At 43.5% G+C, this 22,144-nt stretch overlaps 1 protein-coding gene across 1 annotated transcript in view; it reads left to right on the top strand.

The window, feature by feature from the left end:
• Positions 1-22,144, top strand: part of EEPD1 (endonuclease/exonuclease/phosphatase family domain containing 1) — a 109,970-nt gene that overhangs the window by 16,069 nt on the left and 71,757 nt on the right. The gene's annotated exons all lie outside the window — the stretch shown is intronic.

A 22,144-nucleotide genomic window follows, 5' to 3' on the forward strand; every position in this document is an offset into this window, starting at 1 on the left:
ACTTGTTTGTCAAATACAACCATAACAATTGCCTGCTTTCCGTCTCTGAAATGTGCTTTCAATAAGCTGAAAATCTAATAGGATACACATATTTGGCACGCTCTTTCCAAGGTTTGTATCAGCCCTACTGCTGGATTCAGTAAATGCAGATGATTCAAACCTTTTCACACATCTTCTTAAATATTCTCCTTAAAAAAAAAAATAAAAAATAAATAAAAAATGTGAAAACACTTAAGATGTTTTAAGGTGTATTTCTTCCCAAAATTTTTCATGTAGTGTGAAACTGGATTTATTGCTAAGTTGGAAGTTCTGCTCTAGCATCTATGCATCTAGCAAAACTCCTCTAGCATTTCTGGTTAAATGGGTGTGTACTGAGCCAGAGAGAAATGGAATTAATTTCTTGATATCCTTCTCTGGTGGCATCCAGCTACATTGCCTACTGCAGCTTGAGCACTGTCCAGACAGATACTTTCTCAAATTAATTCTCCCAGCACCTGATGGTGAAAGAGGAAAACGAGAGTCGGCGATTAAAGGACAGCTTTTCTAGGGCTTGAGGTTCCTTCAGTCACCAAACAGCAGCTGCTGGGGTTCTCAAAAACATAACATCTGCTGAAACAGATAAGATCACTGGAAATAGAGAAGGTTTTCAGCTCCTGGTAGTTGTTGCTATGCTTTCCCAGCTGGCCCAGTTGCCTCTGGAAATGCTGTACCCGCAGCAGAGGTTTGTAGGAAGCCACAGGGCAAGGAGCAGTGGTGGGCTCCCTACCTCCCCAAGCCAAGGTTAACACAAGTTCGCATTTTCCTGTGTGCTCAGAAAAGCTGCTCGTGCTGTCTTCCTTTCAACTGCCATCCTTCTCTCAATTTTAGGCACCACAAAGTCAGCCAAGCCACAGAAGCCAACAGTGGTCCATGCAGCCACGGCCAGGCGTTGCATGGGGCTGCTTTGCCACTCGCTGCAATCCCATGTGTGTGGCTTGAAGGGCATGATACGGTCTATTTATCTTTCTGGTTTTCATTCTTAGGCTTCGAGTTAAGTTTCCTTCCTAACAGGTGTTGTTTTGAATGAATTAAGCGGTCACTGCTCATCCTAATTGACTGGTTGTAGCGAAAGTTAACAGTGATAATTATGCCTCTCACACCTTCTTCCTATTTTTGTCTCCTGCTGTTGAATGCAGCAGAGAAGTCACTGCGTGAAAGCCCTGCAGCCAGGTGGATTTCTCTGCAGAAACCTCTTCTGCACAGCAGGGAGGTTAACAGGAGGTGATATTATTAGCTGTAAACCCAGGTCCCTAGGCTGGCTCTGCTTTGATACATGATTGAATGTTCCCTCTTGGTGTTCAGTAATTTCTGACAAATGTCTCTCCACCCATTGCTGATCCTCGTTTACAGTGGGCTATAAATCAATGCAGGTTTGACCAATGATGCGCACAATGGGTAAGGCAATGAGGGTGTTTGTCCCCTGCGTGCCCAGGTGTTTCTCCAGCTTTGGGAGTGCAGTGTGGCTGTTCTTAGAGCTTGCTGTACAAGTGGCTACGTGTGGTCACCACGATGTGTGCCCTGAGAGCGTTTGCACAAGTGAGCTCCCTGCAGCTTCCTGAGGAGCTGCTTTGCTGCATGCCATGCACTTTCCCCCTTCCCAGGTCATGCTGCTATGAAAACCCGTGCGTCGAGCTGAACGTGTTTTTCCTTTACCTGTTTGCCATCACCATCAGGTTATACTGTTAAAGGTCTCACACACAGAGTGAAATACGAGCATCTTGAGTGTTTCAGCTCTGTGCTGTTTGTTAGTAGAGAAGTAAAACTTCTCTCCCAGATATGTGAGGGGGCTGCAAACTTTCCAGCTAGAAACAAATACTTTGGAGAGAAATAGCATTGCAAAATGCAACAGTTCTTTAGCAATGGTAATTTATTGCCCAGCCTTCACTTGCTGATTAACACTGTCAGTGTCTTCATTGATAAGCTTCCTATGGCACTCAGCATTCACATGCCATATGTTTCCTTACCATTTATCTTGGCAGATGTGGACGTAGAGGCAGTAAAAGGTGAAATGCCTTGGCAAAGGTCACTGAGCAGATGTAGGAATCGGGAAGGGAAGGTGGTAACTTTGATACTTTCTCCCCTAAAGCAGGGCAAGGTGATGAATTTCAAACAGGGTCCTTTGGGTGGTTTTAGTGGGGCCAGTACAGCATCTCCAGCAGCCCAGTTAGATGCTTCCTGCTTCCTTCAAGCAGACTAAGAGTAAGGACTGTCCCACAGGCACAAGAAAAGTTCTCACTTTTACCCCAATGATATATTTCCTTGGGTACCTGTTGTGGGGCCACTGGTCCTGCCTGAGCCTCATGAGGTCCCAGGCGGACATGGTCTTGTCCCAGCAGGACATGAGGTCCCAGGTAGTACACAGGGGCTTGGGGCATAGGAGAAGGATGAGGATTTGCCAAGGTGGAAATAGAGCTGTTATGGGGTGACCATGTTTAATTGAAAGCAAAAACATAAAATGGGCATTTTTTTTTGCATGTTACACTTTTTTGAAAATGCTGTTAAAATTCATGTGGCCAACCAGATGGGCAAAATTCTCATGTACATGGCCACTGTTACATCAGCTCCAGGAGTTTGCCACTTTAGACAAGCAAAGAATTGGGCTTGTAATATGCATTTATTGTGTCCTTTTGTCCTAAGACCTATATTATACATTATTTAGTATATTTCTCAGGTTTTGTCTTTGGAAGGAAGCAATATGAATATTTATATACATACCTACAGAGGCTTACTTCAGTATGTAATTGAGACTGCTTTTTTTCCAGTTTGCCATTTTGGAAGGAGGTTAAGATAAACCACAAACCAAAGCACACAGAATAAATACCCTTCCAGGCCTAGTTTTGCTAGTGTAACTTTTATCCATTTACATAAGTGGCAAAACTTTCCCAGATGGATTAGTCTCTGGGGGTGTTCTCTAACCTCAATGTTGTCATTCCTTTTCTTTTTTTTTTTTTTTGGTCTACCAGCAAAACTATGATGAAATAAAGAAGGTGGAGAAATTCTTTTATCAGAGTGACATTCCCTGGCCGAGGCCCTGGGTGATGGAGGCTGGAAGGACTGACCCTGTACTGTTGACCAGCTAATCTCAGTAGCTCGAAACTAGATTTTTTTCATCAATTATGAGGGGAAACAAGCACAGGGAAGCTAGCAGATCCTTTTCAACTCCCTGACAGGAAAGCAGCATTCAGACGTATCATTAAGCGTAGGGACAACTTTGTGTAGGTTTGTTATCAGATGTAAGGACATTTGCAAAATCTGTTTCATCAATGCATGAGGCAGTTCTTGGGAGATTTAAAATGAAAAGCCCAGAGCTGCTTTCTCACCCTGTGGTTCTTTTCAAGGATTCACACAATGTCTGAGGTGGGAAGGGATCTCTGGAGGTCACCTGGTCCAACCCCTGCTCAGGCAGAGCCATCTAGAATGGGTTGCCCAGGACCACATCCAGGCGGCTTTTGAAGACCTCCGAGGAGACTCCACAGCCTCCCTGGGCAGCCTGTGCCAGTGCTCTGTCACCCACACAGTACAGAAATGTTTTAGACTGCAAAAATATGCAAAGAAGAGCAGGGACAGAATGGAGAAATCCATCCAGAACAGTGGGGATGGTCCCACAGTGTTTGTCCTATCACACAGACATCAAACTGGAATTACTTTTCCTCCTTTCCTGGCTGCAGTATTGTACAACAGGACCAACACCTGCCATTGGAGCTCACCTGATGTATCTTCATAGAAAAAGCCATTTTTGGTATTGGGCTTCCCACATTCTGGCGCATCTCTGAGCGTGGTCCTTGGGTGTACAGCAGGGAGGGTATGTGGCTGGAAATCATGGCCTGCCTGTATCTCTGTGCTTCGTTCCCTTCCTGTTGTACTGTGAGGCTAAGGTCTGTGGGATGAATGTGAGTCTTAACCTTGGCTGTAATTCTGTGGCTTGTAGATGAGGTTCCCTTTAAGAGAGCGTAAGCCTTGAAGTGTTTTAAAAAGGATAGATCCTGCCAGATTGGGCAGAGTCAGTGAAGATTTATATTCTAGTGATTTCTTTAATTTCCCTTTGTTCCCATGTTAAACGTTTTTCCTCCCAGATGCTTTCAGTGTACCACAAGTGCCAAACAAAAGGATTGGGAGCACTTTAGAGGAATAATTGGCAGTGCTCTAAGTATTCCTTCACCTTATACTCGCTGAACTTAAAAGGTGGTGACTTACCACCACGGGCCTCCTGGATCTTCCAGTCTGTTTTAGAAACTGATGTAAAGCTCCAGGAAGAATGTGGACCTGGAGGATGTAAAGCAAGCTGTGGAAAAATGGGAGTGCTGGGGAAGATATACAGTGAACGTATACTTACTATATTTGAAACCCAGAGTATGTGCAATTCCAGCAGCTGTGAGCAATAACATTACAAGGGAAAAAACTACCTAATGTGTTCCTGCCTGCAACTGCACCGCGATTTTGAACAGCTGGGGCATGAAAGGCAGCAGTGCCAAAATTTCACTTACAGCCTGTGGGCCAGCTGGGTGTTTGCAGAGATCCAGAGCACCAATAACGTACAGCCACATGCTACCAAAAGCATCCACAACCCTGATGAGTTGCTGTCTGAAATCCTCTGTCTGCCTCTTGAGCAGAGATGTCGCCAGCGTTTGCAGTTTCTATGCTTGTGGGCCGAGCCCGTTCTCAAATCAGCAATTAGCTGGATTCCAGGAAAACTTTAGTCATCCCCCCCTTCCTGGGAAACATCACATCAGCACCGTGTCTTCCAACTCCCCATTAAAAATCTTTTGAAATGTGGTAAGTTGCATTTGAGTAGGATCTTCATGAAACTAGCAGTCTGCCCAGTTTGGCCAAAAGCTGGGAGCAAATGCAGTGCAGTGACACCCTCAGCTCTCATGTTCAGGTGCTGCCTCTCCCAGATCCATCTCCTGCCTGCCAGCCACAAGGAATGCAGGCTTTTATTATATTTGATAAAATTTAGTGAAAGTTTCTGGTGTTGGGGATATTAAAGTGATCTGTGTGCTTGAACTGAGCTCACGCCCTGGACTAGCACAAGCTCAGCCTTTGTAACGCTGCTTGAAATTTTCAGACCACGTCATCCACCACAGCTGACCCAAACACTGATGGCCATGGGTCGTCTTTGTGCTCGGAGCTTATCAGACCAAAATCTAGACCTGCCTGTGATCAGATGTGCAAGAGAGAAATGATAATGGATCATCATGGCCCCTGTTCTTTGAACGCCTGCAGGGCTCACCAGCTCATATCCCCTTTCCCTGCAGCCTCTCAGAAGGGAGGGTGGGTGAGCTGGTAGCCATGGGCTAGGTGACTTTTTGGGCTCCCTGCAGGATCTACGGAGCATAATGCCCATGTAGGAGAAAGGCAGCCTGCAGCCCCCCACCATCCCCAGGGCTGGAGCAGCAGTAGCAGCCCTTGGGCTCAGCACCAGGCTATGGGAATATATTTGGCCATTGGAGCACCATGGGCCACCCAAAAAAAACACAGATGAAGAGGGCCCATAGTTTGCATTCAGCTCAAGGGGTGCCATCTGCGCCACATGCCCTGCTGATGCCACCAGCACTTTTCGTTCCTGCTGCTCCCCTCTGGGCTCTGAGACATCCCGCTCATTGCCCTTGTGCTGAAACATGCCCAAGGCAGTGGAAATATATGGGGCAGGGATACTCACATGATGGAAAAGCTAGGAGGGCTTTAAATATAATGGAGCACGTATGTATGGCTTTAACTTGTAAGGTATGTTGTTTTGTAGGAAAAGGAGAAGCCCTGGAGAAACACAGTGAGTGAAATGGGAAGTATTTAGGGCATTCAATGCTGTCAGGAGATCTGGAGAGGAGAATTTTCTGCTTGACTAGTGAAACTATATACACTGCCATACGCTCAGGTAGAACCATATTTTGGTGGAAAACTAGAGACGAGGCAGATCTGTTCTAACTTCACTACAGTTCCTTTCATCAGATGTACAAAGCTCTAACAAAATATAATTTAGAGAAAAAGATCTTTGCCATGGCAGAACTGAAGCAAAATGTCTTAAATTTTTTATGGTCTCTGTTTCTAAAAATATAAATGACTAATTGAAATCATAAAATATTAACAAAGGCAGTAATCCACGTTTACAGATATTGCTGAATTACCCCTGAAGATATTCTTAAATGTGAATTTAATGGACAGTTTTGAACAGGACGAGCAGGTTTCTTCTCAGCAGCTCCAGTCCTCTGGGGAGAAGCTTCAGGGAACCACCAAAGCCCAACCCTGTGCTTGGCCTTGCCAGAGGCCACCATGTGGTCCCAGACACCACAGCACACTGCAGGGTTGGTCCTCCCCAAGAGATGTCCCCAAGAGACAGCTGGGCCAAGATGCTCAGCTGTCTCCCAGGCTGTGCTGGACTCCATAGTAATAACATGATTATATTTTTAAAGTTGCACTTTTGGGCTGTGCGCACCACAGTGAAGGGACTGACCCCTCCCCAGAGCACCACACGCTCATAGAAATATTAACTTTCCCCCAGGAAAAGCTCAGCTATCTGAGGCAGATTTCAGGCACTGGTTCAGGAAACTGTGAAAGTTGAAGGCTGTAGAAAACCATCCAATGGACAGATGTGGTGGGATTTCAGTCAGCAGGAGGGTTTTTTCACATCCCTCCTGCCTCCAAGTCAGAGCCAAGAAGGAGCGTGTCCTCAAAGCCCAGATGACCTTTACTGTCCCACAGTTAGATAAGAAATGGAGATGGAATTTGCCCAAACCATCAGAAATCAGGAAGCAGTTATGCTCCCTTAGCAATTTAGAAGGTGAAATCAGAGGTGTCAAGTGAGAAAGAGGGATTATCAGTGGTGAGCCCCCAAACTGTCCAACTGTTCGTGTTTCACCAAGTGTATCCTTCCTAGGGAAGGTGAGAAAAGGATCAGGAAAGGTTCATTTCTAACCACAGCTTTCTTACAAAGGAGCATTTGAAGTGAAGTGCTGTATAGCATGCAGGTATAGGTGTCCTGGGCTCATTTCCACCTCATCTGTGCAGGATATCTTACCTGCATGCAAGTTTTTTTATCCTACAACCTATAGGTAGCATCCATTCCCTACAACGTGCAAAATGCATTAGCAAAAGGATTTTTGCTGCACTTTCTTTCATTCTTTATTGTTGCTATTAATATAGGAAAACACACTTCTAACACTGTTACACCAATAAAATGCTTAATTATAGACCAGGCCATAACACACCAGCTGTGTGAGCCATGAAGAACTTAATGAAGTCATTTTACTGATTTACCATAAATCATGATAAAAACTTGAGGAATATATCTCAAGAGAAAGAGAAAGAGTTTATTTGGTAAAATAGAACTAATTTTCTGTTTATTAATAGGATAAGTTTGTTTCTTACTGAAATTTTTGTCAAGTAATACCGTGTTTCTGTAAGGAGAGTGGTCTTGAGGGTGCATGATGCCATTTCAAAATCAAATTCAAGCAAAATAAAGTTCAACATCTTGCACTTTCACCAAATTGATAAGATATTCAAAGTTCATTATAAGCAAACTCTAAATCAAATAATAACCCTTATTATAAGCAAGAGAATTATTTTAGTCCCATTTTATAGACAAGGTGACTGAAGCAGAGGGTTGAATCAGCTTGACCTGGTGCAGGGAGGAGAACCCATGGGGAATCCATGCTTGTAATAAATTGGCTCCTTCCTAAGAGCTTTGTGGAAGGTGAGAGTAGACAGTGAAGCCCAATATCAAGAAAAAGGTTATTCCATAAACATATCTTGGGCTCAAGGGTGGGTGTCCCAAAAGGATGAGAATGCCAGGGGTAAAAATGTTCAGAAATGTATTTCTTCAAACAAAAGCCTTTTTGCCAGCCCTAGACAGAAGCTGCTTGCATTAGGCAAGTTGTTTCACTTCACCATAAATCAGTTTTCCACATGGAAAACCTACCTTGCTGAGTTTCGCACCCCCTGGTGTGGATGGAAAGCTGCACAGAAGTCATCTGTGACCTGAGAGCAGGTAAGCAGCTGGGGATGTCCCGAGTCAGGACTTCATGGGGAAGCAGGCTGGCTGGGGATGTTGCTGGGGAATAGTCTCAGGAATATTGATTTAAAGAAAAACAAAGGAGCAAGCCTTCTACAGTGAAAGCATGATTTCATCTGCTGTAGCCTCGCCAAATTTTGGTACTGCAAGTAGGTATTTATGAATGTAGGTCTTTACAAACTGCTCTAAATACTTTTTGAAGAGGTTTACAAATCTGTTTAGCTTCCAAGATGTTTTATTTTATGGTTTCTACAGTGGTCCCTTAATCTACAATGGAAGCATGTTCTAGGTAGGAGACAGATGATGACATGGGGATAAAATGACCTTTCCTTCTCCTTCGAAGAGGTAACATGCACACAGCATGGATTATTATGGTTTTATTAGAGAGTTTCTCTTTCCCTTCTTGGCTTCTAATTTCATGATCATTTTTATCTGGTTTGTTTCATAGGCTGAGTACCATTTTCCCCTGCATTTTTTTCTCCCTGTTTACTTTTTATCACTCCGCACACAGAAATGCATGAATCTGAGCTGAACTTTCCAATTCATCGTATCTGAAGGGATTTGAAATTAGGTCAGACAAGTTCAGATATCCTACAGGATAATCCTGCTGCTGTGCAACATTGCTGGACATACTGCAAATGCTACAGGTTCCTATTGTAGATGATTCACATTTGTAGGGCTGAAAAGAGAAGTGGGGATGTACTAAATGGATAGAGTCCGAGTATGGGAAAATCAGCAGCAATCCTGCTGCTGCTGGGGGGTGTTCACTGTAGTTATTCACTCTCTGGGAAGGACACTATGCTGGACTTCCCTGCTTTTGTTGCAGTAAATCTGGAAACAACATTTTTGTAGCAAGGTGCTCAGCTGGGTCTCAATGGTTGTCACCCCCCTGCATGCCAAGGTTGTTCAGAAAGTCACCAGTGACAGATGGGGAAAAAGCAGCTCTCCCTGCTTCAAAGGCACAGGCTGCTGCCATCAGGGTCAGCTTCTCTTCTTCACGCAGGTCCTCTCTGCTTGTCACCAAGCATGAAGGAAAATCTGCGAAAGAAGTCAACTCGAGCAGTTTCAGAACATGAAGAATGGTGTCCTTCACCGCGGCCAAGGCAGGGCTCAGTGCAAAGAGATGAACAGCACTGACTCCATAAAGTCAAGGACGTTTGCCCCTCTTGTTCCTTTGCAAGATAAGCTATTCCCAGTTTTGATGTTGGATATTAACTCTTCCTGGAAATGCAGTGTCACAGAGAAATTGCAATATGCTAACAAGGTCCAGCACTTCCCTTGTGTAGTGCGTGCAAGGAAAAACGTGTGGCTCTGAGGAGAGCTTCATTGCATGAGAAGCAGCGCAAACACGCACAATGTGATGAGACACTGGTGGGAACAGCCAGTGGCATTGACGTTAGGTGCAGATGTACAGAGACAGGGCTGAGCCCATCTCAGAGGTCCTGGTAGTTTCCAAATATTCTTTTAAAAAGGCATTGCCATCCCCATTTAGATATTTCTCTGGTCCAGCCAGCCCAAGCCAAACCAAAGGCTTGTTCCTCTTCCTCTCTTGGTTACTCTGCCTCTTTCACCCCAGCCCTCGTGGTGGGGCTGGTAACACCGCTTGCAAGGATATGGGCTACCAGCTCATAACAGCAATGTGAGTTAAAAATAGCCCCCAGAAAAGCCTCAGGAGAGAGGGAGGCTAACAGAAGATTTGGCACTGAAATGGATTACTGCAAATGAGTTCTCGGTCACTCTTGGGTGCTCAAGAGACCTCCTGGTCTTTTTTTTTCCATCACTTCCTTGCTCCTTTCCTCCTCCTCTTCTTTCCCCACCTCTTGGGATTTGGAGTGTTTATGGGAGTTAAAGCAAGTTGCCACTTGGCAATCCAGAAAGCCTTGACCAGCAACCCAAATGCCTCTTATTCCGCTCCAGGACACGCTGGTGAGGTCAGAGAAAGTTTCCTCCTCTTGCGCCGTTCCCAAAACATTCCAGCTTCTCTGAGAAAGGCCATGCTGATGACCGAGATAAATGCGTGGAAGTTTTGAGAAACTCGAGCAGAGTTCGCAGCTCCTTGTGTGCAGTTACTCATGGTGAAGCCAGGGCTGTTTTCCCCATCGGTCCTGCCTCTCTGCCTCTTCCTATTGCCACTTCACCAGTGGCTGCCCTTTGCAGGTTCAGCCTCAGCACCCTGCAGGTGTGGTGGCATCAGACATGCACGGAGAAGGTCGCTGAAGCTAGAGGTAATTTAAGTGACATGGACTTGAGCATGGAGACTTCGGTGCAGAGGAAGGGATGTGGCTGCTGTTTGGTTGAAAAAGTGGGGAAATAATTAAAAAAAAAAAAAAGGAAATACATACGGAAAATTGTAAGTTTCTGTCCTTGTTGCAGAAGAAGTGCAACGCCATGCTGTTCCTCTGCTGAGGTGTAAGTGGGAGTAGATGTGTCAGCAGGAGGAATATACAGCTCTCTCCCAAGTAAGGAGAACTCCTTGAGCTCTGAAATGAAGATCTGGGTCCAACAGCAGGAGGATTCATCATTTTAGCTTTAAAATTAAGTGAAGCTACAATTTGAAAACTGTTCAGTCCAACGTAACCTGGCTGAGGAAATTGTGTCACCAAGCTGACACTGAAACTTGTTTTTTTAAACAGGAGGAGCTATACTAAAATCCCCCCTTCCTTCATGACTGTGTTTTTATCTGAGTCTAGTAGCAGAATCAAGTTGTTTTGTTTTGTTTTGTTTTGTTTTGTTCCCCCCCCCCCCCCCAACCCAAATCAGGATAGTTTGAGGAGACAGCCTCAGTATTTGAGTGCTGGGTGCCCAGCAGAGGTGCAGCACACCCTACTGTGCTCTTCTCACTTCCAGCTCACCACGGAGCATCTTGTGGTGGTCCCTTCCTCAAGCTGCTGCCTACTGGGGCTGCCTTCACTGCCTACAGGGCCTTGTGGTATGCACTAACGGGAATGCTGGGACGCTGTGGAGAATCCAAAGTGGAGAGGAGATTCCTGGAGGTGCTGCTCTGGTTGTACCCCTGGTCATGGCAAAGCCATGAAGACAGCTGGTTGCTTTCAGACACTGTGCATCTGCTGGGCAGCCCTGGTTATCTGCTCGGCTTGCCCAGTAAGTCCACTCAAGCCCCAAGCAGCAGGAAGCTGGTCTTTTTCAGAAACTCCAAACTTATGTGAATATTTCGGGCCATTTCTACCTCTGATGGGAATGCTCTTACACCTGGGATCTACATTTCTGTCTCCTACTTCCACTGCTATAGTAAAGAGCATCAAAAGCTGGTGTGTAGTTCAAAGCATTTGCTTTGATACAGTCTTGAGTATTCACAGATGTGGGTATTAAAGCATCCTAGTTTTCAATAATAGGTAACACCATGTTTGCAGATTTTATTAACTTGAATAAAACAAGACAAATTTCATTTAGCTTTCACCAAGTACCCACCACGAAAAATGTCAGCTGATCTGGGTTTCAAAAAAAAAAAAAAAACTGAAAAAGAAAGGAAGATAAGTATTTTTAACTCTGATTCAATGCACAGCAGTAAGCCCCCCAAGATGTGTATATTAACAAGGAGGGAGTGATGCAGAGGCAGGGATGAATAGCCTTGGAGAAAGAAGCAAAAAAAAAAAAAAAAAAAGAAAGAAAGAGGAACTTCATAAGCTACTATTGCTGTTGCTGTCTTCTTATCTTGAACTGAGTACAAGAAACAATTGAATTACAGTGATATAATTACTGGGCTAATGAGGGCAGACAGGCAATTGCAATATTCCCAGAGTTTTCTTCCTTCCCCTTCCTGAAAATACTTAAAATAATTGGTAAACAAAGTGGGTTATTTATAAACACAGGCAGACTACACAGCCCCAAACAGTACAGCTAAGCACTGAGAATGGAAACCATTATTTGCCTGGGGGTTTGGAGTTATTTAAAGGAGAAGCTTTCCTTCAGCAAAAGGTGCTGTGTGCCATGGGAGCTCGCTTTGCAGCTTGCCATTCAACACCCCAGCTGCTTTAAGGATCTACCTGGCAATGCTGAGCATACAGTTTTCACCCCTTATGAGGTGTTTAGTGGCTGTCAGACAGGAGCACCTCAGTAATTTGTTTTCCTTCCAGGGGCTAACTATCACATCAGGAGGGAAAGGGCAGCTACCAGCCTTGACATTTCAGTGGTCCCCATTAGGGCTGAGAGAATTATCATCACCGTGTTTACTGCAGGGCCAGGAGCTCTCCTGGTGCCAGCAATATAGAGCGATTTTTTTTTTCTCATTTGCATTGTAGCAGCCCCTATTATTCCTAGTCAGGGCTAAACACAGCGGGATGGATGACAGAGGAGTCATCTCTGCTCAGAAAAACTCTCAAGGCAATCTCAGCCAGATGAGGAGCTCCCCCTGAAAGCCAGCTCATTAGGTGCTATGGGAAAGCGTCTAACAGGATGCTAGCTCCTCGCTGGCTTTTTTTTTAGGCATCAGGTTTTCTAACTCAGCACAGGCCATCTCTAATCAGTGTGGTTTTTAAGCCTCAGCTGTCAGCTGCTTGTGAGCAGTTTCTGAGAGCAAAGCAAGGAACAGTTTGCAAAGTCTTTTTCAGCACAGACCAGGAGGAGGTAAATAGCCCATTTTGTTTTGGTTGTCTCGTGCCCATGTAGGTGCTGCTTTGCTGAGACACAGACTGGTGTGCCAAGCAGCAGATAATGTAGCCCTCTGTGGCCACAGAGCTCTAGTTTAAACTCCCTGCAAGAGCTGCCTGTTCGGTGAAATGAGGCTGCATGTTATTGATTTCCACGGCAAGGGCAATGCAAGAAGTCAGTCTGTCTCGAGGATGGGAAGCCCTATAAAAACATAACTATTAGAGCACACTGATAATGCTGAAATACAGAGAACTTCTTGTTCTTTTGGGGTATTGGTTGGCTCAGTAAAGATAAGCTGTGTGGTGTATTGTATATGTTCTCCTCTGATAGATGACTGTATCCCATCATGCTGATATCTGATAATTCATGTGCTCTGAAAGTGTGTGGCTGTGTATGGTCAGGTGTGCAGGTGGGACTGTAAAAGGGAATATGGAAAAGACAGCTGTGTAGGGCAGGAGCTTATCCAAAAAGTGAATATTTAAACCAGAAATTTCTTCCTCCCTCCGCCCCCCCCCCCAACCCATCTCCACATTGCCCATGCCTTCTGTCTAGAACTGGGTTCTGGGAAACTGCCAGCATGGAGCATCACTACAGTCCTTGGCTCTGACTCTGCGCCAGCCTTACAGTGAGGCAGCTTTAGTGGGATTGGTATTGGCTTAACAGGAAGAAGAACATGGTGTCCTGGTTTCCCCAGGTTAGGTGGGCTTTCTCCATGCCGTGTTGCTTGGCAGAAGTCTGTCTTTCATCCTCTCCTACACCAAAGTCTCTAGCTCTGCGAAGATAACATCACAATAAAGGCTTGTCATACCTATTGTCCAATTATGTCAGTCTGTAAAAACAGCTCCGAGTGAACAAAAATAGCTTTGACAGAATGAATTATAGTGTTCTGTTTTATGACTAATTTCAGTGCCTTGGTGAGATAATGTAGATACTGTCACAGTTAAGACTATATGGCACCTTAGTTAACTGAGATTAAGCTAGGAGTCAGGGTTATCTTAGCGCTTTGTCTGTATATGCTTTTGAAATGGACTTTGCCAAGTGCCTTTCCTGCCCTACAGTTTCAGCTAGGAAGAGATTTAACATTTCCACATTTTCCCTACTCTGTCACAGCCAATTATCTATTTATTTTAATCCATCCCCTCATAGCTGCAGCACAGACTGTCTCTGCCAGAAGACGGTGCCCATAACTGCTGCATGCTTGTTTGTCATAATGCACATAGGTGCAAGAAGATGACTTCTAGCAAAAAGAATGCCAACACCTAAGTGTGCATGTATGATCACTAAGTCAGCAAAACCAATGAGACTAAACTCACAGCAAAATAAGCAGCTGCTTGAAAGAACTGTTGCATGGAGAGTGATGTCCCACCTCATGAAAGATCTTCCTGTTTATTTGGCTGCACTACGTGATCTCAAGTGCCTTCGTGGATGGTGGTAGGTAAGGGGAGGCTGCTGTACGGAGGGCCCCTCTGTGTTGTGGCAAAAATAACAGCTCCCACAGAAGCAGACCAAAGTTCTCCTCATTTGGACTATTCCCCCTCACACTCTGCAGTATGGCTATATATGAACAGCATGCTGCGTGGACGTAGCTGAAGCTGTTGGTATTCACTTGGTTGGTTGGGTCCCCTTAGTTATGGGGTTATAGGGTGAAAACTTCCGGGGGGGGTATTCCTATTTTAATTGCCTCTGCATTACTCAGTTGTACTCTGTCATTTATCACACAGCAGGAGACAGTTATGCAGAGCCTGTGCTTCATTCTGTTGCATGTCACCTCATCTAAAATTAAACTCCAAAATAAAATAAATATTATCCTATTTGTTACGGATCAAATACAGAATAGGGGTTTTAGCTGAAGAGTTAGATGCTACAATTCACTCTGACATAGTCAAGGATAAAAATGGATAAGAAGAAGCCTTTTCACAGCTAAGCTTTTTATCTGAGAAGCCTTATGGTATATAGCTTTATCTTATTAATATTTTAATCTAAGAGTCAGGTGGCCAAGATTTCACAGTCCAGAAATAAAAATGTTACAAGCAATGATTCAAATGTGATACATGCTCATGCCAAAAGACGTTGCAGTACAGTAATATTTTGTTTTCATGTCCGTACAGAAATTCCAGAAATTTATGGATATTGCTTTAGGAAACCAGGGAGCTGGCAGGAGTCGTTGGTGAAGGAGGAAAATATTTTCTTTGATGCATGCAGAATAATGCAGTGTCTGGATGATGTATTTCAAAACAAATGCTTCTCAACATTTTCTCTCCTGTCTGGCTTGACTTTACAGGATTGTCTGCATTTAGCATATGCAGTGGAGTATTTCCAGGGGTAAGGGGAAAGCCTGAGACACATCAAGCTCTGATTTCAGGCATTTAATTACATTCCCTAACTTTTCAGTTGTAAAAAAGAAGTTAACGGCACCTCCAGCTCCAATAAAGATGCCATGAAGACTTCTGTGATGTTCCTGAGGTGCTTGGATTAGAAAGAATGCGTGGTGGTGGTGGGAACCCCAGCAATCCCCCATTGTTAGTTTTTTTGCTTCTCAGCCCAGCTCCTTTGAAAAGCGTAACAGAGCAAGTACCTCTGAGCATTTGGTTTAGTAACCTAGGATCATCAGAAGTTTTTAGAGAAAGACCGTCACTGGTATTTTCCCAAAGGATTTGCTCCCTGCATGTCCTATTCTGGAAGTACATGAGGCATACGTAGTAGGCGTGAACCTTGCTGTTAAGAGAAAGAAGAGGAGATGAAATACTTTCTGTGAAGCTATAGTAACCTGCCTCATTTGCCTTGGTCCTCTGGACACTGCCCTGCTCATCCCAGTCTGCGAGAGGTCCTTCCTGGGGCTTTCTGTTCAGTGAAAATACTCATCAAACCCACACAGTCCTTAGCCCCACTCAGAAAAACATTTATTCTCAGATCTTCCAGACACTTTAGTTTCCTTAATATCCATTACTGTCAAATAATTTCTTAAGTGAAGAGACCAAAACGCTGAAATCTCTCCAGCACAGAAATGCTGAGACACCTCTGCACCATTCCAGTTCTTCCTACGCCTAGAGTCTTACTACAGAGGCAATAGGATGGGCACAGAAGTGAAGAGACAAAGCTCTCAGTGTTTAGTGTCTTCATTAAAAATGAATATCGCTATGAATTTGCAAATATTCTCTTCTATGTGCAAGTTCATTTTGCTATGAAGTACCAAGTTCTCAGCAATGTGATACTGCTGGAGTAGCATTTCCCAAGGAACACAAAAACACATGCTTTTACTGGACCTTCTAGGACTGTATTGATTTCTGGTGTCTTGCAGGCTGTAGCTGGTACAGCTTATACTTTGTAGATATTCCCACTCAGATTTGAGAGTATAATAATAATTAGGAAAAAATCCTCAAGAGAATCCTTGCAGAAGACTTCATCTGGCCTTTTTAAACCACAGTTTTTCTGTACAGTTGCTGGTTAGAGTAATTTCATGATTAAAAAAGCTACAGCATAAGACTTCTTCCATTAGCAGGGACTGTAAATGTATACAGCTCCTTTATTCTCTCAGCTGGAAGCGCAGGCTGTTACATCTGGTCTCTTCTCAGCCTGATGGATCACTGGTCTCCTGAAGGTACAAGTTTCTGAGCCATGTAGTTCAAAGAACACAGTCACTGAGCATGCACAGCTTCTCTCAAGTCACTCCAAGTCGTGCAGGCATGGCGATGGTTGCTACAGCAGCTCGAGTGCATCTCCTCCCCACAGGCGGGTGCTAAGGGCAAGCAGAGCATGTCTGACAGCCCTGAGTCCTCAGAAGAGCGTGCTCTGTTTTACTTCCATTGCAATTCACATTATCAAATAACATCCTGGGAAACAAAATTAATTGGAAAGAGTAGTTAAATTTGATTAGCTTCAAATTGTTTAGAAAGCTGATGGTGGGGGCATTTAAGACGGAACAAGCTAATTTTTTGTTTACAGCATGGCAAGAAAAGTGGAGATGGTTCTTCATCAGGAATCCAAATCAGGCGTTTAAACTTGCGTGCTTCAGATCTGTCTCTCTTCTGAGTTCTTTTTTTTTTTTTTCCCAGCCTTTTCCTGACATTTTAAAGCATTAAATGTTAATGCAATTAAATGCTAATTCAACTTCAGCCTCTAACAAATACAGCGTGCATTTTTCATACTCAGAAAGCCTCCCAAAAGTGGGGGAGTTTACTTCCTTTCCTTCAGTTTTCTCAAGTTTTGGAACCTCTATGTCCAAAAGTGATGCCAGGAACCAGTACATATGTCCCCAGCCTGTGATGTGACCACGAAAATGCAGAAAAGCATAGCTATGGAAAAAACTGTAGGCATTTTAAACCTGAAAACCTGGCCAGAATGATGTATTGTATCGAGGGGCTATCTTATTAACACAATTAGTCATAATGCTATTATTTAATATAGATGTTACCAACTATAATAACTACAAGCTAGGAAGAACTGACAGTTTCATCCAGTATGGAGCAGAATCTTAATGTGACCGGTATTTGATGTTTCTTCTTCTGAGGGATTGCAGATCCTTTTTACTGTGGGAGATGGAGATCTATTTGTATTAAGTCTTCTGTACTGGGCTGTGCTTTCAAATGGAGAAAGGGTCTGCCTCCTGAAGGCAAGGCAATTATCACTTTCTGTGTTGATGCAGTATGTCATCCAATGACTATGAACCCATCATGGTATCTATATTTTGCCCTTAAAACAAATAAGCTAAGGTGAAATCTTCCTGTTGTCGATGATATTTCTTATGAAGTAGTTGACAGAACTAAAATCCTACTATAATTGTTTGGATTCCTAAGCACACACATCCCTTCCCATAGTAACTAACAATAAGTACAAAGCAAAACAAAACCACACCCAAACAAACAAAAAACACCTCAAACTTTTTGCTAAGGAAACATTGTTTCAACTTTCTGTAATTAAAGCCTGCTCTTTGCATCAAATTCCATTTACAAGACAAATAATTCTTTTGAGTTCTCTTTACTTCCATTGTTCTGATGTGATCAAACTTCTCCCAAATAAATGGCAAAATAAAAAAAGCCATTTGTTTTTTCTCTCTTAAAATTAACCCCATGTATCTTGCGGAGTGACAGCAGAATATAAGCTCTGTGATTGTTGCTGTCAGAAGGATGAGGTTCTTTTCTCAGGAAAAACAAAACAAAACAAACTCTCCTTGACTGGGGAGTCTCTCTGCTGGACCATCTCCAATAAGCTTTGACAGAAGACTTTCAGATTTATTTGTACAGTGTTAACAGACTTTTATTTCAATTTCTGAAGAACCAGGAAAAAAAAAAAAAAACACTGATTATGTGAGAGCAAATGGATGAGGATTTTGTTTGCTTTTGTTTGTTTGTTTTTTCCATATCTTCTTTAACTATCAAAAATATCATTCAACTAGTATAGATGAAGCTAGTTCATCAGCTTAAATTGGGATGGTTATCCCAAAGGATCTGCCAAGAATGGAAATGAGAGTACCAGTTCCACACCACCCAACCCTCTATTCACCTCTTCTCCTTCCCATAGCGGTGCTGTCTACATCTCACCAAGCTCTACCACAGCTTCTGTCTACCAAGACAAGTCCCAGACCACTATCTTCTACAAAACTCCCTTTATGTTAGAAGGGAGATTACGTAGTGTAATACCCTAGTTACAGTAAAGGTGTAGTTCAACTACATGAGGTGGCTCATGACCATCTACAGTTGGGCTTTAAAGATCTCCACAAGTAGATTTCTGAGCTTCTCCGGACTCCTACCCCAAGGCTGCACCACTCTCATGGGGATATCTGGGTGTGTGGGGGGGTGAAGATTGCTCAGAATTTTCTGCTGAAATGGAATGCATTTAAAGAGGTTATTAATAACTCTTATTAATAATAATAAGTAGGCCACAGGAGTAGCACAGTGAGGAAGGACAGAACCACACCAGTGATCTGGCAGAGACTTATGAGCAGAGCAGAGAAGAGGAGATAAAACTGACCCAACTGCAAGGGGACTGGGGTGGTGAGAGAAGCCCTTGTGACGTCTGATGCTGTCTCTCCCTCACCCATTTCAACCCGTTCTGTTGATTTGCTGCCACTGATAGCTCCAAGATATAAGGAGCTGTAAAGAGCACAGTCATAAAGAGTAGGAGTGTATACCAAGTGGAAGGCAAGTAGGTGGCACAGAAGGCGGGAAGCAAAGAAAACTGCTGGGTAACTTGGTCCTGGATCTTAATTGCTTCTCAGTGGGCCTGGTTAGGAGCCACTTGTGACACCATCATACAGATAAGAGAGTTGTTAAGTGAAGACACGGGCAGCTTAGAAGACAGCACGGAGAGAGCTGGATATCTTCTCTGTAGGCAGCCCTTGAGCTTTATCCAATGATATGTGAATATTAAATATCTGGCCCTACAAAGTGACACAGTAAAGTGAGGTGAACCCCTTTTCAGCTGGTTCTTCATCTGTTCCTTTTAACAGCTTATATTAGTCAAATATTAGAGATTTTCAAGACTTTTTGGAAAAAAAAAAATCCTTAAAAGTTGCCTTAGGGTTTTCTGAACAATGAGTTTGGAACAATTGTTTGACAGTTGTCACAAATGTCCGACACTTTTAGCAAGAAGGTCTTTTCTAATAAAGTAAATTTTATTCAGATATTCCCCTAAGTTTCTTTTAAAAGTTTAATTCAACATTTTAAATCAAGATTACAGTTGACTTCTTATTAAATGTTCCAGTTCTAGAAAGTGAAACTACTTGATACGATCTTGCTGAACATTTTAATTAAAAACATGCTTTATAGGATGTAACAGGAACTTCCTGGAGAATGACAGACACCCCTATTTTGGCCCTTATATAAGTTGCTGTTGTTGTTTTGTTGTTGTTTAGTTCTTTACTTTTGTTTGTTTGTTGTTCTTTCACTTGATTTAAGGTAGGATCAATTCTTGGCCTGATTTTTTGCTTCCACGCACAAAGCCTGGCCTGGTCTCCTGGGAATCTCTAACTCTTCCTGAAGTCCAAAGGGAAGAATGCACCTGGCACTGCTGAGGGGCTTGCAGACACCTTTGGGAACTTGTCTGTGAGCGGCCACCTAGGCCTTAATATCCTTTAGTAGCTGGTACAATGTTTCTACTGGGCAGTGCGCCCCAAATTACTCCTGTCAGGGCCTACGCTTGGGAAAACCAGATGAAATTCAAAGCTTAAGAAAGGGGAAACTACAGCGCCTTCACTGATCTGAGGGATCTTTTCTAATACTGTTTCTTTCATCATTTGTTCTTGTGATACAGAGTCATCATTGTGCCTTAAACAATCACCAGCTTAAATCCAAATTGAATTGGAAAATTTGTGTGACCTTATCTAAAAGCGGTGAGGACAAAAGCATACAGATGGGGCAAAATTCCTTCCTATTTCTTTTCAATCTACCGCAAAGCCAGCAAGAACCATTGATTGTTTGTCTTTGGCAGAATTAGCCCTTTGAAAGCCAGATGGTATCAGGATCAATTGATGTGAATGCCATTTACTGTTCCTGCCAACTGCTAGAGTACATGGCTGCCTATCTCAAACACACCCTGTGAAGGCCACGTGCTGATACCCTTCCTCAGGTTGGGCAATCCCCTGCTCTCCAGCTAGGCATACTGATGCTAGAGAAAGTTGGATTCAGTGAGGGCAGTGCAGATGGCGGATCCTCATACACAGCACGCAATGACAGGCCTGGGTCCAAAGACCTCCCAGAGCTGGGCCAGAAGCCATTAGAAATATGCAGACCTCTATTGATAGATAATCTCCAAAACAGTTAGAGACTATACTGGGTTGTCTTTTCACCTGGCTGTCTAAAATCATACTGTCCTATGCTATTAGGAGTAATGCTGGCAAACAGTGATATGCAATGGAAAAAGCTGAAGGAAAAAAAAATAAATCAGTCACCCCATTCCTGTGCAGCACGAAGGCTGTACTGCACCTAACAGTAACTGCTTAGTTTGAGTAGCTCATATCTGACAGTTTGAGAGGTAAAACTCATCCAGCTACGGTGGACAGCTTGATGACTGCCTGGTAGTGCTGGATGTCACGCAGGCCAAGGGAATCAGTGTATCCAGAAGAGGCTCCTGAAGCCCCAGGCATGATGGTCACCATGCACTCAGCCCTGTATCAGCATGTAGAGTGAATTCACATCCAGTTTGGGATAGCAATATAGTATATAGGTATATATACTGAAGGAGCAGTGTTTGTCTTCCCAGATGTGTTTGGTTGCTAAAGCATCATGTGCCTGTACATGTACATGAGAAACACAGTCGGTCAGCAACTGGCACCCTTGGGACGGAGCCTTAGTCAGCATAAGCACAGTCATTCGCCCAACAATTCCTCTGAGCTTATTATCCTCACTGAGTGTCCCATCTTCTTTCTGTCATGCTGGTGACACGTCAGCATCCCCTGAGGTTACTTGGAAGGTGACGGGGTAGGGACACATGGCACCTTGCAGCATCAGGAGACACGAAAGTCTCCTGAATCATGGGAGGAGCACCCCGTGTCCCATACATAATTGCCTGCCACTGCTAGGTTAAAGGCAGACATGCTCCATGACTAATAGGGGAGGAATGTGGCTCACCTACCAGGTGGCAAGGGTGTGTGCCATGGCTCTGTGCAGGGTGAAATCGGAATTAATCAACTGCCTGCTTTGGGACATTTGGGGGAAACACTTAAAGCTAATTTCTTATTACTTAGAGAGATTGTCTTTAAAGCAGGAGGTTCTGGGAACTGTTCTGAACCACAGCAAAGTCTGAAAATCCATCAAAGGAAAAACCTACATCCTACAATGTTCAGAGCAACGTTTGTGTAGAAAGTACAGCTATCTAATATCTGCTGTGTTGTTTTTATGTTGTCATGCGAAAAAATATACCAGGTGAATAGGAATGAATATGCTGCAGAGCGTGGGGAGCTCATGTTGCTGACATAACACAAAAGCTTGCGTAAAATGGCAACAGCTATTTTTTTTCTCATGACTCTTCAAACTTTGGAAAAGCCTGTCTCAAACAGGTAATACTTGGCTAGAAAAAGGATTGGAGCTCTGGGTGTGACCTCACTGATAACGTCATGCACTGTAAAAAGAACACTGTAATATCCTATGTAATTTAAGCCCATATTTAGTCAGCAAACTCCTCACCTCAGGCTATGTTCATCAAGTTTTACTCGTGTTCAACAGTACTTCACAGTCCCTGTGATTTCAATTAGGCTGTTTACCAGAGTATATATTACTCGGCATCAGCAACGACCAGCAACTAGGCTTAAAATAGTAAAATCTTCAGGGCTGTGGGATTTGTTTTGGAGGAGCCATTTGTTTTTTGTGAGTTGTACAATATCTGGCAGTTAGTAATTCATCAATTCTTTGGTATGATGGCTCTAAGCATCATGTTTTTGACTGTAATTGTGTCATCACATAGCTATCTTCCTAATCACGTCATCAGGATTAATGAGATCAGCTAGAAACAGCCTTTGGTCTCTACCCAGTAGGATACACTGATGATTCCTGTTTATAC

The sequence above is a fragment of the Anser brachyrhynchus genome, assembly GCF_964034855.1.
Source record: "Anser brachyrhynchus genome assembly, chromosome: 2".
Lineage (NCBI taxonomy): Eukaryota > Metazoa > Chordata > Aves > Anseriformes > Anatidae > Anser > Anser brachyrhynchus.